Source organism: Elephas maximus, chromosome 10 (genome assembly GCF_024166365.1).
Source record: "Elephas maximus indicus isolate mEleMax1 chromosome 10, mEleMax1 primary haplotype, whole genome shotgun sequence".
In the NCBI taxonomy this organism is placed as follows: domain Eukaryota; kingdom Metazoa; phylum Chordata; class Mammalia; order Proboscidea; family Elephantidae; genus Elephas; species Elephas maximus.
This window is the reverse complement of record NC_064828.1, coordinates 27536638-27550107: the sequence shown is the minus strand read 5'-3', so window position 1 is coordinate 27550107 and position 13470 is coordinate 27536638.

Below are 13470 nucleotides of genomic sequence, written 5' to 3'. Positions count from 1 at the left end.
GGAGGTTCATGGAAGGTCCGAGTGAATTTTCGGAACTCGAGGAAGTTCAAGTAACCGTCTATGTAAAGATTTTCTTATCTAATTCAGACAGAGTTTGTGAATTAAGTCTTCCTCATTTTAGTATCCCTAATTCTGAGCCTTATATTGGCATATGCTAGGACCCTATTCAAAAAAAAGGAAACTTATACCAGCTGTGTGTGGAAAGCACGACGTTTGCAGAATTGTGAAGTCACTGAAGTTCATCTCTGGAACCAAGGCTACATTTTCTGACTTATTGTGATGATCAATATCTCTGTCCCCTTCATCTCTGACTTAGAATGGGGAAAAATATCCATCATTTTATGATACTCAAATTTAAACCAAGTTGTGGCTTTTCCAAAGCTACTGAAATTTTTCCTTTTTTATAAAAGTGGAATTAAAGGTTTTGATCTCCTTTATACCAAGATTCAGGAGTAGCAGGAGGTTTATTTGAGGCAGAGAATAGAAGGTACTAAACATCAGAATTTAGACCTTACTCTTACTATTTCTGCAGCATTATTCTATTCTCATGCCCTTCAAAGAAGCAGATGCCCCAGATGAATAGTATGATTTTTTTTTTTCTATTTCTTCCTCTTTTCTTTCTTTTAAATGTGAAGAATGACCAAAATGTCACCTCTCCTGGGGTCCATTGCTACTCTCAAACAAAGGCTTATCCTCTTTCTTCTGAGGAAAGGTAGGTTAACTGATCACCCCTGAATTTATCTTGAATGCATATTCTTATAATGGAAGACTGTAGTTTCTGAAATCCGCTCTAATTTATGATGCAAGAGAATGTGCTTTGGGGTTTTACAGCTACCTCAATCCTACAGAATACTTCCAATGGGAGCTATTAGTACATGAACTAGAATTAGACCAAAGAAAAGTTCAGGACATTTTAAGGACTGAATATTCAATCATGTATCAGTTAATTTCCTACTGGATCATTTTTGGATTTTGAATTTAATATTTTATCAGTGACAGGGATAATGCAATAACATGCAGGATTATTAGGGATGATGAAGATACTAAGCCTTGGGAGGTTACTTTAGATCTTCTCATAAGTAAGTGGTAGAAAACCACTGATGTTTAATAAGAAAGGAAGTGGTGAGGCTAAGTCAATGGTAAATATGTTAGTATTTGATATTTTTGGAGAGTAAGCGATAAGCACAGATTATATTATGCTAAAAAATAATTTCCTTAAAAAAGAGAACGGCATGGTCTCTAGATAAAGTTCATCTAGAAGTGTGTCCTCTCAAATGAAAAAAGAAACACCTATTGTGATCTTGGTATTTATGGTCAGTCATTTTTTTTAATATGTGGTTCCCTTACTCTGCTATAGCAAAATGTGGACCTCCTTGTTTTTCAATTCAAGATTATTACATAGAAGAAACATAAAAAAAAAAATTAGTATAAGCCTTGATTATGTATCAAAAAGAAAGGATAAATCTTAGTCATATAAAAATTAAAATGACACACACATTTTATAAAATAAATATAAAACACAACAGAATGTATTTTCATTCAAAATTATGCACATTTTGGCCACAGATACAGTGAGAGATTTTAAAAAATGGAAGAAGAGGTAAAAAGAGAGAGATAATGTTATTTACAGTTTGTTTTTCCTATTGCAATCTGTGCTTCAAATAAATAACTTTGACCATATGTCATTTTACTTGCATACAAGTATATCTACAGGATAAATTTCAAAAAGTCAGAAAGTTAGAAACATAGACAAATAGATAATTGGAAAAGACAAGTACAGAGGAAAAAAAATGGAAAGGGACACATGGAAAATAAGGAGAAAAATGAAGAGACAGAGAAGCCAAGCCAGAGAGATGCATGTACCACAAATCCATATGTACAGAAGATGAGGATTAAGGAGAGATCTCTTTGGAAATATGAAGACTTTTGTTTTGTTTTACAATTACAGACTTCCCAGGGATCTCACTTCTTAGAATTTAACACAAAGCTTTAGAAATAGATAGAAGTAATATTGAGGTTTTAACTAATCCACAGTAGGTCTCTCCTCTCTGCTAAGAAAGCAAGTTTAGAACTTTACTCAGATTGACCTCAACTACTTCATTAAACAACAAGGCACTCAGTTATGGTAAAAAAGACCATGAGATTGGAATGCAAAATACAAGGCTCCAACAATTATAGTTCTATGTCTTATCAAATTGCTGCTCTTCTAGCTTTTTCCTCATCTGAAAAATTAGGATTATTATTTTTTTTAACAGAGCTTATTGAGTGCCTATAATATGAGAAACTTATTTTATGGGTCAATAAGTGTGCAAGGTCCTTGGTCTCAGAGATCTGACATTCTATTAGAGGAAGCCAATAAAAAGCAAAGAACAGAGGCAATAAAATGTCAGAGAATGAATGACTGTAAGAGTGAAGTGTTGGAAAGTGACTGGAGGCAAGGAAGGTTTTTTTTTTTTTTAATTGGGTAGTTAGAAAAGTTTTTTTGAGTAGATGACAATTAAACTAAGGCCTGAATGACTAGATGTGTTTAGCCATGGGAAGATCTGAGGGAAGAGCATTCCAGAAAAAGGAAAAAGCAAGAACAAAGTCCATGAAAGGTAAAAAAGCTGGTGCATTGAAAAACAAAGGAGACCAGGGTGGTGAGAGAGTAGCGTTAAAATGAAAGTATAAGGCAAGGTCAGAGAGGCGGGCAGATGTTTCCCAGGGTATGTACGGCATTTGGTCATTACTCTAAGTGTGTGATTATAATGGGGAGTGTTGTAGTTTGAAGGCTTCTCTGGTTACTATGTGGAGAATGGATTTGAGGTGGGCAAGGGTAGAAACAAGAACAGTTTGGAGATTTTGAAGTAGTACCATGCATAAAACATGGTGGGGGCTTAAAGTGGCAGGAGTTGGGGGAGGAGGTGGTAGTAGAAGGAGTGAAGAGAACTTGACATATATTTTGATGGTACATCCATTGGGAGTTGATAATCGACATGAGATCTAAATGAGAATCAGGAATGACTCCTAATATTTTAGGTGAAGTAACTCTGAGTAGTACTGCAATTTACTAACACGGGGGTGACTCAGACAAAATGATGAGAATGACTGGAGAAATGAACGATTCCATTTTATATAAGCATTTAATCTTTGCATAAGAAATATGTTTGCAAAGCTAAATATTTTTCAGAAAAAATTGTACAGTGAGATATCTTCCCCTCCCAGTGCCTTGTCTATGAAATGCACTGCTATAGAGGATATTATCAGTTTCTTGCATAAATTTTTAAAAATGTGTAAAATTTCATGCACATTGTTTTACCCTGTTTACGCACACATTTGAAGTATATCATTAACAGTATTTCACACCTCATTTTTTCACTTACAGTAAATGTTGGAGAATATTTTATATTAATGCCTAAAGAAGTTCCAAATAATACTGATGCTAATTATTCAAGCTATTAATAAATTATTAATATATCATTTTAAAAATTATCTTCTAATGATAAACATATAAGTAGTTTTCTTTTCCTTTTTTTGGCTATCACAATCTGTTATGTAATAATTAAACCTGAACATGATACAGTTTTTAACACATGCACATGCATGTGTATGGTAAATTTATAGAGGTGTAAGTATTGTTCTTATTAGGTGCTCCTGAGTAGGTTGACTCATAGGGACACAACGCACAATAGAACAAAATACTGCCCAGTCCTTCTTCATCCTTTCAATTGTTGTTATGCTTTAGCCCATTGTTCCAGAGACCATGTCAATCCATCTCGTTGAGGGTCTTCCTCTTTTTTATGGACCCTCTACTTTGCCAAGTATGATGTCTTTTTCCAAGGACTGGTCTTTCCTGATAACATGTCCAAAATATGTGAGACAAAGTGTTGTCATCCTTGCTTCTAAGGAGCATTCTGGCTGTACTTCTTTCAAGACAGATTTATTTGTTCTTCTGGCAGTCCATGGTGTATTCAATATTTTTCACCAACACCATAATTCAAAGGCATCAATTCTTCCTTGGTCTCCTTTATTCATTGTACAGCTTTTGCATGCATTTGAGGAGATTGAAAACACCATGGCTTGAGTCAGGCACACTTTAGTCCCTAAGGTGACTTCTTTGCTTTTGAACTTTTTTAAAGAGTTCTTCTACAGCAGATTTGCCCAATGCAATGCATCATTTTATTTCTTGACTGCTGCTGCCATGGGCCTTGATTGTGGATCCAAGTAAGATGAAATCCTTGACAACTTCAATATTTTCTCCATTTATCATTATGCTGCTTATTGGTCCAGTTGTGAGAATTTTTGTTTTCTTTATGTTGAAGTGTAATCTGTACTGAAGACCGTACGCTTTGACCTTCATCAATAAATGCTTCAAGTCTTCTTCACTTTCAGCAAGCAAGATTGTGTCACCTGCATATCGCAGGTTGTTAATGAGTTTTCCTCCATTCCTGATGCCCTGTTCTTCTTCATATAATCCAGCTTCTTGGATTATTTGCTCAGCATAGAGATTGAATAAGTATGGTGAAAGAATACAACCTTGACACACCCTTCCTGATTTTAAACCACTCAAAACCCCTTTGTGTTCGGACAAATGCCTCTGGTCTATGTACAGGATCCTCATGAGCACAAGTGTTCTGGAGTTCCCATTTTGGTAATCTTATCCATAATTTGTTATGACCCACATGGTCAAATGCTTTTGCATAGTCAGTAAAACACAGATATAAGTAGAGGGTCAAAATTTGTGTGTGTGTGTGTGTGTGTATGTGTATATGCATGATATTTTTCCTGTACTCTACTGAGTTATAATTTACATGCAGTGAAATGAACAAGCCTTAATTATACAGCTCGAAGACTTTTTGCACATGTATATACCTAGAGTTCACCAGAAAGACCAAGATATAAGATACATATGGAATGTTCTCTTGAGGGCCTTGGTAAGCAATTAAATCTCTGGAAGGGATAGCTATTTTTATTTTTATCAACATGGATTAGTTTGTGTATTCTTGAAAGTAACATAAATTGAAAGGTTCCGTAATATGAAAGATGTACACAATATATATACTGTTAAGTGCCTGACTTTTTATATACAACATAAAAATTTTGAGATTCATCCATGTTTATTCCCATTGTACAAACATACAATTGATGAGCCTTTCCCTTCCCCACACCTCGCTTTTGGGGGCAATCATGAATAAAGCTGCAAAGACCATTCTTGTATAGGTCTTTCTGTGGACATATGCTCTCACTTCTCACATATATATGCTTTGAGTAGAATTGCTGGAACGTAGAGTAAGCATATTTTTAAGTTTATGAGAAATGTTCATAGAGTTTTCTGTAGTGGTTGCACCATTTTACACTCCTACTAACAACAACGACATCAATGAGAGAACCAGTTGTTTTAAAACCTGCCAAAAATTTGTCCTATCAGTCTAATTTTAGCAATTATTAGTTGGTGTGTAGTGTCATCTCACTGTAATTTTTTTTTTTTTTTTCCAATTGCACTGCTGAAAAATTTCAGCAGAGCTTTCTTTATATGTTTGCTCAAGTGGTCAACTTGTGTTCAGTACTGGAAGACAATTACATTTATATCAAATACGTTTAATATATTACTGTATTTTTATGCAAATAATGAGCCGATTATACATTTTTTGCCAACCACACAACCCCACACGTTATTTTTGTAAGCATTATGCCAATTTCTTTTTTTTTTTTTTTTAACATTTTGCTGACTTCAATTTTGATTTCTTATCATATGGAAAACTCCCTTAAGGTAGGTATTAATTTTATATTACTTGAAATTTAAGCCAAAAGTATTTACTGGTAGATCAACTCTTGAGCTAATAATGCATTGCAATTATCAACTTAAATTAATGGAAACAAGGGCACAGCTTCAATTGTTTATTTTCTGATTGATGGGGGGCTACCAAACTTGATCTATGACTTCTTGACCATGGTTTATACCTTTATTATAGAATTATGATTAAAAGTAACATTTTCAGACTATTCTTATACAACTGAGTAGGGAGATTAAAGACATTGAATAGAATGGTATGATTTACCTGCAATACAGAAGGACTCACGAATGAGGCCAAAACTTACTTCTGGAAATGTCACAAGACCTGCACAGTATATTCATGGGCATGCTATATCATAACAATTTTACTTAATTTCATCCTTTTCGCATGCTATATGTGTTGGTAAGTTATTTGTGAAAATTATAACTCACCCTATTTGTTGTATTTTTTTGTTGCTTTCTATGTATGTTATGACTAATGGACACCTGTCTTTTTAATGAATTCCACTCTAGAATGGGCATTATGTTTAAATTACTTTTTTTTTTTCTTTTTAGTTTACTCCAAGTAAAACAGAAACATCTCTCTATCATGACCATTAGTATTCAAAATAGATGTGGGAACATATTCTGTCTACAATTATTGAACAAGGCACAAAATTAAACAAAGTATATTCAACTTAATATCTAATTTGACTTTATTCCCTAAACATTGTATGAGATTGATGTCTTTGTCTCTATTTTTTTTAATAATTTTTATTGTGCTTTAAGTGAAAGTTTACAAATCAAGTCAGTCTGTCACATATAAGCTTATATACACCTTACTCCATTCTCCCAATTACTCTCCCCCTAATGAGTCAGCCCGCTCCCTCCTTCCAGTCTCTCCTTTCATGACAATTTTGCCAGCTTCCAACTCTCTCTATCCTCCCATCCCCCCTCCAGACAGGAGATGCCAACACAGTCTCAAGTGTCCACCTGATACAAGTAGCTCACTCTTCGTCAGCATCTCTCTCCAACCCATTGTCCAGTCCCTTCCATGCCTGATGAGTTGTCTTTGGGAATGGTTCCTTTCCTGGGTCAACAGAAGGTTTGGGGACCATGACCACCGGGATTCCTATAGTCTCAGTCAGACCATTAAGTCTGGTCTTTTTATGAGAATTTGGGGTCTGCATCCCACTGTTCTCCTGCTCCCTCAGGGGTTCTCTGTTGTGCTCCCTGTCAGGGCAGTCATCGGTTGTGGCCGGGCACCAACTAGTTCTTCTGGTCTCAGGATGATGTAAGTCTCTGGTTCATGTGGCCCTTTCTGTCTCTTGGGCTCATAGTTATCTTGTGACCTTGGTGTTCTTCATTCTCCTTTGATCCAGGTGGGTTGAGACCAATTGATGCATCTTAGATGGCCGCTTGTTAGCATTTAAGACCCCAGACGCCACATTTCAAAGTGGGATGCAGAATGCTTTCATAATAGAATTATTTTGCTAATTGACTTAGAAGTCCCCTCAAGCCATAGTCCCCAAACCCCCGCCCTTGCTCCACTGACCTTTAAAGCATTCAGTTTATTCTGGAAACTTCTTTGCTTTTGGTCCAGTCCAGTTGAGCTGACTTTTAGTGTCTTGAGTACTGTCCTTCCCTTCACCTAAAGTAGTTCTTATCTGCTAAAATAATAATAATAATAATTTTAACTAATCAGTAAATAACCCTCTCCCACCCTCCTCCCCCCTCGTAACCACAAAAGTATGTGTTCTTCTCAGTTTATACTATTTCTCAAGATCTTATAATAGTGGTCTTATACAATATTTGTCCTTTTGCCTCTGACTCATTTCGCTCAGCATAATGCCTTCCAGGTTCCTCCATGTTATGAAATGTTTCACAGATTCGTCACTGTTCTTTATCCATGTGTAGTATTCCATTGTGTGAATATACGACAATTTATATAACCATTTATCCGTTGATGGACACCTTGGTTGCTTCCAGCTTTTTGCTATTGTAAACAGAGCTGCAATAAACATGGGTGTGCATATATCTGTTTGTGTGAAGGCTCTTATTTCTCTAGGGTATATTCCGAGGAGTGGGATTTCTGGGTTGTATGGTAGTTCTATTTCTAACTGTTTAAGATAACGCCAGATAGATTTCCAAAGTGGTTGTACCATTTGACATTCCCACCAGCAGTGTATAAGAGTTCCAATCTCTCCACAGCCTCTCCAACTTTTATTATTTTGTGTTTTTTGGATTAATGCCAGCCTTGTTGGTGTGTGATGGAATCTCATCGTAGTTTTAATTTGCATTTCTCTAATGGCTAATGATCGAGAGCATTTTCTCATGTATCTGTTGGCTGCCTGAATATCTTCTTTAGTGAAGTATGTGTTCATTTCTTTTGCCCACTTCTTGATTGGGTTGTTTGTCTTTTTGTGGTTGAGTTTTAACAGAATCATATAGATTTTGGAGATCAGGCGCTGGTCAGAGATGTCATAGCTGAAAATTCTTTCCCAATCTGTAGGTGGTCTTTTTACTCTTTTGGTGAAGTCTTTAGATGAGCATAGGTGTTTGATTTTTAGGAGCTCCCAGTTATCTGGTTTCTCTTCATCATTTTTGGTAATGTTTGTATTCTGTTTATGCCTTGTATTAGGGCTCCTAATGTTGTCCCTGTCTTTTCTTCCATGATCTTTATCATTTTAGTCTTCATGTTTAGGTCTTTGATCAACTTGGAGTTAGTTTTTGTGCATGGTGTGAGGTATGTGTCCTGTTTCATTTTTTTGCAAATGGATATCCAGTTATGCCAGCAGCATTTGTTAAAAAGGCTATCTTTTCCCCAATTAACTGACACTGGGTCTTTGTCAAATATCAGCTGCTCATATGTGGATGGATTTATATCTGGGTTCTCAATTCTGTTCCATTGGTCTATGTGCCTGTTGTACCAGTACCAGGCTGTTTTGACTACTGTGGCTGTATAATAGGTTCTAAAATCAGGTAGAGTGAGGCCTCCCACTTTCTTCTTCTTTTTCAGTAATGCTTTACTTATCTGGGGCTTCTTTCCTTTCCATATGAAGTTGGTGATTTGTTTCTCCATCACATTAAAAAATGTCATTGGAATTTGGATTGGATCACTGTAATTTTAATTCACATATTCTTGAAGAGCAATGATGATGAGAAACCTTTCATATGTTTATTGGTCATTTGGATAGCTTCTTCCATATAGTGCCTTTTCAGACTTTTCACCAGACTCCTCTTTTCACTTTGCAGAATAATTCTCTTAAATGCTTTGTGCATTTTCTAGAAATCTTTTAGGAGTTTATTCCATGCTTCAAAAGTCACATCCATATATTTTTTCTGAGACAGATATTTTGTGACTTTATGTATGCCTGGTTAGTGGCACAAAATCTGAAGTTTTCTTAGACGTTCTATTTTCTAACTGAGAGGTTCTGCTAGGCACTGCCTTAAATCTTTCTGAGGTCTTTCAGCCACACCTTGATTTATTCTTTATTCAGAGGTCATTTCTTATACTGAGGTTTTTATTGTTTGCTTGTGTGTTTTTTCTTGTGTGTTTGTTTTGTTTTTGCTGGTTCAGAGGCACAGTCCTGGAGTCTCTTTTCTCCTAAAATCTGCTTGAAAACTGGACAATTCCTTTTTTAGATCATTTCTCTTCACTGTATTTTCATGCACAGCTTAAAGTAACACTCTGATGCTGTCAATTTTCTGCCTTTAAAATTCCTGAGCTATGTTCTGAAGTAAATCTGTACATTTTTAGTATCCCACAGTAATTCTGATGACAATGTTGCCAAACATTTCACTGCAATGTCACAATGACCACTCTCATTCCCCCTCTTATAGCCATTTCATCACTGCTCTTCCGCCCACTAACCATCTTCTCTCTGACCTTGTAGCCTCTATCTGTTGCTGGGTTCCAAAGACAATGTCACATGTTTTTGGGTTTTGTTAGCAGTCCAATACTAGTACCTATGTTTTTTTTTCAATTATTTACTGCATAAAGATCCGTTCATAAATTAGTGGCTTAAAACACAACAACCTTTTGCTATTGTTCATGATTCAGAAATTTGTGAAGAATTTGTTTATGCCAAGAAATATGAAAGATAACTACTTGGCCAACTGACTGGAAAAGATGCATATTTGTGCCCATTTCAAAGAAAGGTGATCCAACACAATTCGGAAATTACCGAACAATATACTTAATATCACTTATAAGTAAAATTTTGCTGAAGATAGTTAAAAAAACAGTTTCAGCAGTACATTGACAGGGAACTGCCAGAAATTCAAACTGGATTCAGAAGAAGACATGGCACAAGGTATATGATTGCTAATGTCAGATGGATCTTGACTGAAAGCGGAGCATACCAGAAAGATGTTTGCCTTTGTTTCACTGACTATGCAAAGGCATTTGACTGTGTGAGTCATAACAAATTCCCATTCCCAAGAATGGGGATTCCAGAACACTTGATTATGCTCATGCAGAAACTGTACATAGAACAAGAGGCAGTTGCTAGAACAGAACAAGGGAATACTGCATGGTTTAAAATCAGGAAAAGTGTGTGTCAGGATTGTATCCTTTCATTATACTTACCAATCTGTATGCTGAGCAAATAATCTGAGAAGCTGGACTGTAAGAAGAAGAACATGGCATCAGGATTGGAAGAAGACTGGTTAACAACTTGTGATATGCAGATGACACAACCTTGCCTGCTGAAAGTGATGAAGAGTTGAAGGACTTACTGATGGAGATTAAAGACTACACCCTGTGGTATGAATTACATTTCAACATAAAGAAAACAAAATTCCTCACAACTGGACCAAGAAGCAGCATCATGATAAATGAAGAAAATATTGAAGTTGTCAAGGATTTCATTTTACTTGGATCCACAATCAAGGCCCATGGCAGCAGCAGTCAAGAAATCAAACTATGTATTACATTGGGCAAATCTGCTGCAAAAGACTTCTTTCAAGTGTTAAAAAGCAAAGGTCTCACCTTTTTTACAAGGCATAATCACAGTCTATGTGTTTATATTTGGTTTAGCATCTAAGGCTGAGATATGGTACAATTAGACTAAAATATTTTAGGCCAAGCAGAGAGTTCTTGACAGTGTAGCACATTCTGGAGCATCAAATCTGATTTTATTTCATCAGAAATTGCTGATATTGAAAGCAGAAACTAATCAGCGATTTGAAAAAGAAAAAAGGAAAGGCAAAACACAAAAGGATTTAAAGTAACATCTACATAACTGAGAGAAGACTGGGAAGTTAGTTGGCAAGTTTGGGCTTTCACTGCCAGGTTTTCTGGGTGACTTCAAGCAGCACTGCAAGTTAAAGGAATAGTTATGCGTTTTTTTCTCTAATTATTTCTCTTGCACTAGTTGGAGTCAACTTGATGGCAACGAGTTTGGTTTGTTTTTTTCACCTACCTTATCTAAGCCTCCACTCCAGCCATGTCCTCAATGACTCAGGCTAGCTAAGGGCTTTCTAGCATTCTAAAAGTTTCCCTCTCCCTTCTTCTATTTTAATTCCTTAATTCATGTTATTTCTAACTTAGCCCTATTTCATTACTCTACAGTGATCTATTTTCTTGTTTGTTTAGTCCAAGCTGAAAAGTTTTAAGAAAATACCCCCTGTAGTAGCAATACACTGGAGTTTGAAGACCATATCAAGTCAGTGGTCACTTTCCCACTGACATTAATCCTGGTTATAAGAAACACAGAGTGAGGAAATAAAATCTGGCAGGTCTGGCTATGGAGAAATGACAATAAGGTAACAAGACTTAAAGTACAAAAATAGTATTTTATTGTTCACTTGTATCTATATCTCCTTTCTTCACTCTTTTCTTCTTCTGATTTACTTATTTTGCATTTTAAGTGGATGTTTGATCATACAGAAAAGTCTATGGTTTTATCATTTCCAGTAAAGTCAACTAGGGATTCAGGAGTCACAGCTCAAAACTAAGCCTCTAAGTTTTTAACACAGAAGTCACTTTAGTATTGAGAAAGGAAGCAGGTCATTATAGGAGACAATTTGATATAAACGAATTCTGTATACCACCATTCCACATCAGTCCAGGAGGTGCAAAGTAAGTTCTTAACTAATAATAAAAATATCTTCAGATAAATAAAACCTCTGGGATTCTTTAATTGTTCATTGATCTTTAGTCATTCACAGTAAAATGGTGACAGAAATCTATTTCCCACAACGTTAGTTTAAAGCTCTATCTAGTCATATGAAACACTCCATCCTTTTGATGACTATGTTCCTCAGTTTGAGCTAAAAAGTTGTTATATGTAGACAAATACAGACTGCTATTCTAAGCTACATTTTAAATATGAAGCATGGTCATTTATTGGGATGCCGGGGAAAAAGAAAGGGTTATGTAATAAATAACTGACTGGTGAATCATGATTTATTTTGCTGAAAAGGAAATAGCAAATTGGGACAACAATATTGATTATCAGTGTATTTCTAGTTTAATGTTAACACATGAGAAAAAATTAGAAACAAGTGCAGCACACAAAAAAATGCAAAAGAGAGAAGACTATAAGAAATAAACAAAAATTTGCATAACATCTCTTAAGCTCAGCCAACCTAGGACTCCTCTCCCCCCAGGCCTGCTTTGACCCTGGAGAATGTCATTAGACATTGGCTATAAGCAATTCTAGCCAGTTAAAAATGCCCCCAGGTAAAAAGTGTTGTCTGGTAAAGAAACAAAACAATATACTGCTCTATAACTGATATTATTTCCATAATGCAGCAGAAACTTTAGTTTTATTGGAAGTACTCTTGAAAGGATACATTCCCAATGCTATTTTAAACTACAATTTTATTTGTTATTTTTTAACAATCAGTTTTTAATTCTTTTTATTATGTGGGAAATAATTTAGGGAGTAAGATGCACACATCTTCAATTATGGACTGAATACTTTTTTCTATGTATGTATCTGTTTAACTACAACACTTATTAAATTATTATAAAATACTCCCTCACACCAAAAAGAGCCCTAGGACCCCTTTACAGTCAATATTCACCATCAGTGATGATGTCTATTTTCGTTTTGATTACTAAAAGTTAGTTTTGCATTCTTGAATTTCATTTAAATAAAATCTCACAGTTATGTACTCTTGTTTTGAATGTCTTTGCTCAGCATAATAATATTGTAGAGATGTATCCATCCCGTTCATGTACCAGCTTTGTTTTCAGTGCTCAGTGTTGTTTCAGTGTATGAATGTGCTCTAAACCCATCTTGGTATCCACTTCTCAGAGACCTAAGCCTACACAACTGTTACTAGGAGTGATCTGAGAAAACAGGTAGTAAATGGGGATTTGTGACTGGCTTAATCACCACCCAGTGGGCAAGAAGGCTCCATTCCAAATGATAGGATGGCACACGGATTGGCCCTGGCATAAAATAGCTGCCTGATTGCTAAAGAGTTCGCTGGTAGTTGTCTGGGAAAGCATCCTGGTGAAGGCGAATGTCATTGCAGGTACATAAATTCATGCATTTGAAAGACAATTGTAGTATAGTCCTACAAACACAGTGGAGTTGATTGCTTATTGCTAAATTTTATTGATGCCCTATAGAGGAATAATAAGAAATGGAAGAACTTTAACAAGCAGTTGCAGATTAAATGTAAGAGCTAAGAAACTCTTTGGTAGCTTACAAAGAGGCCCTTATCTTCCTCAGGGGAAGAGCAGAAATAGACAAGCAGTA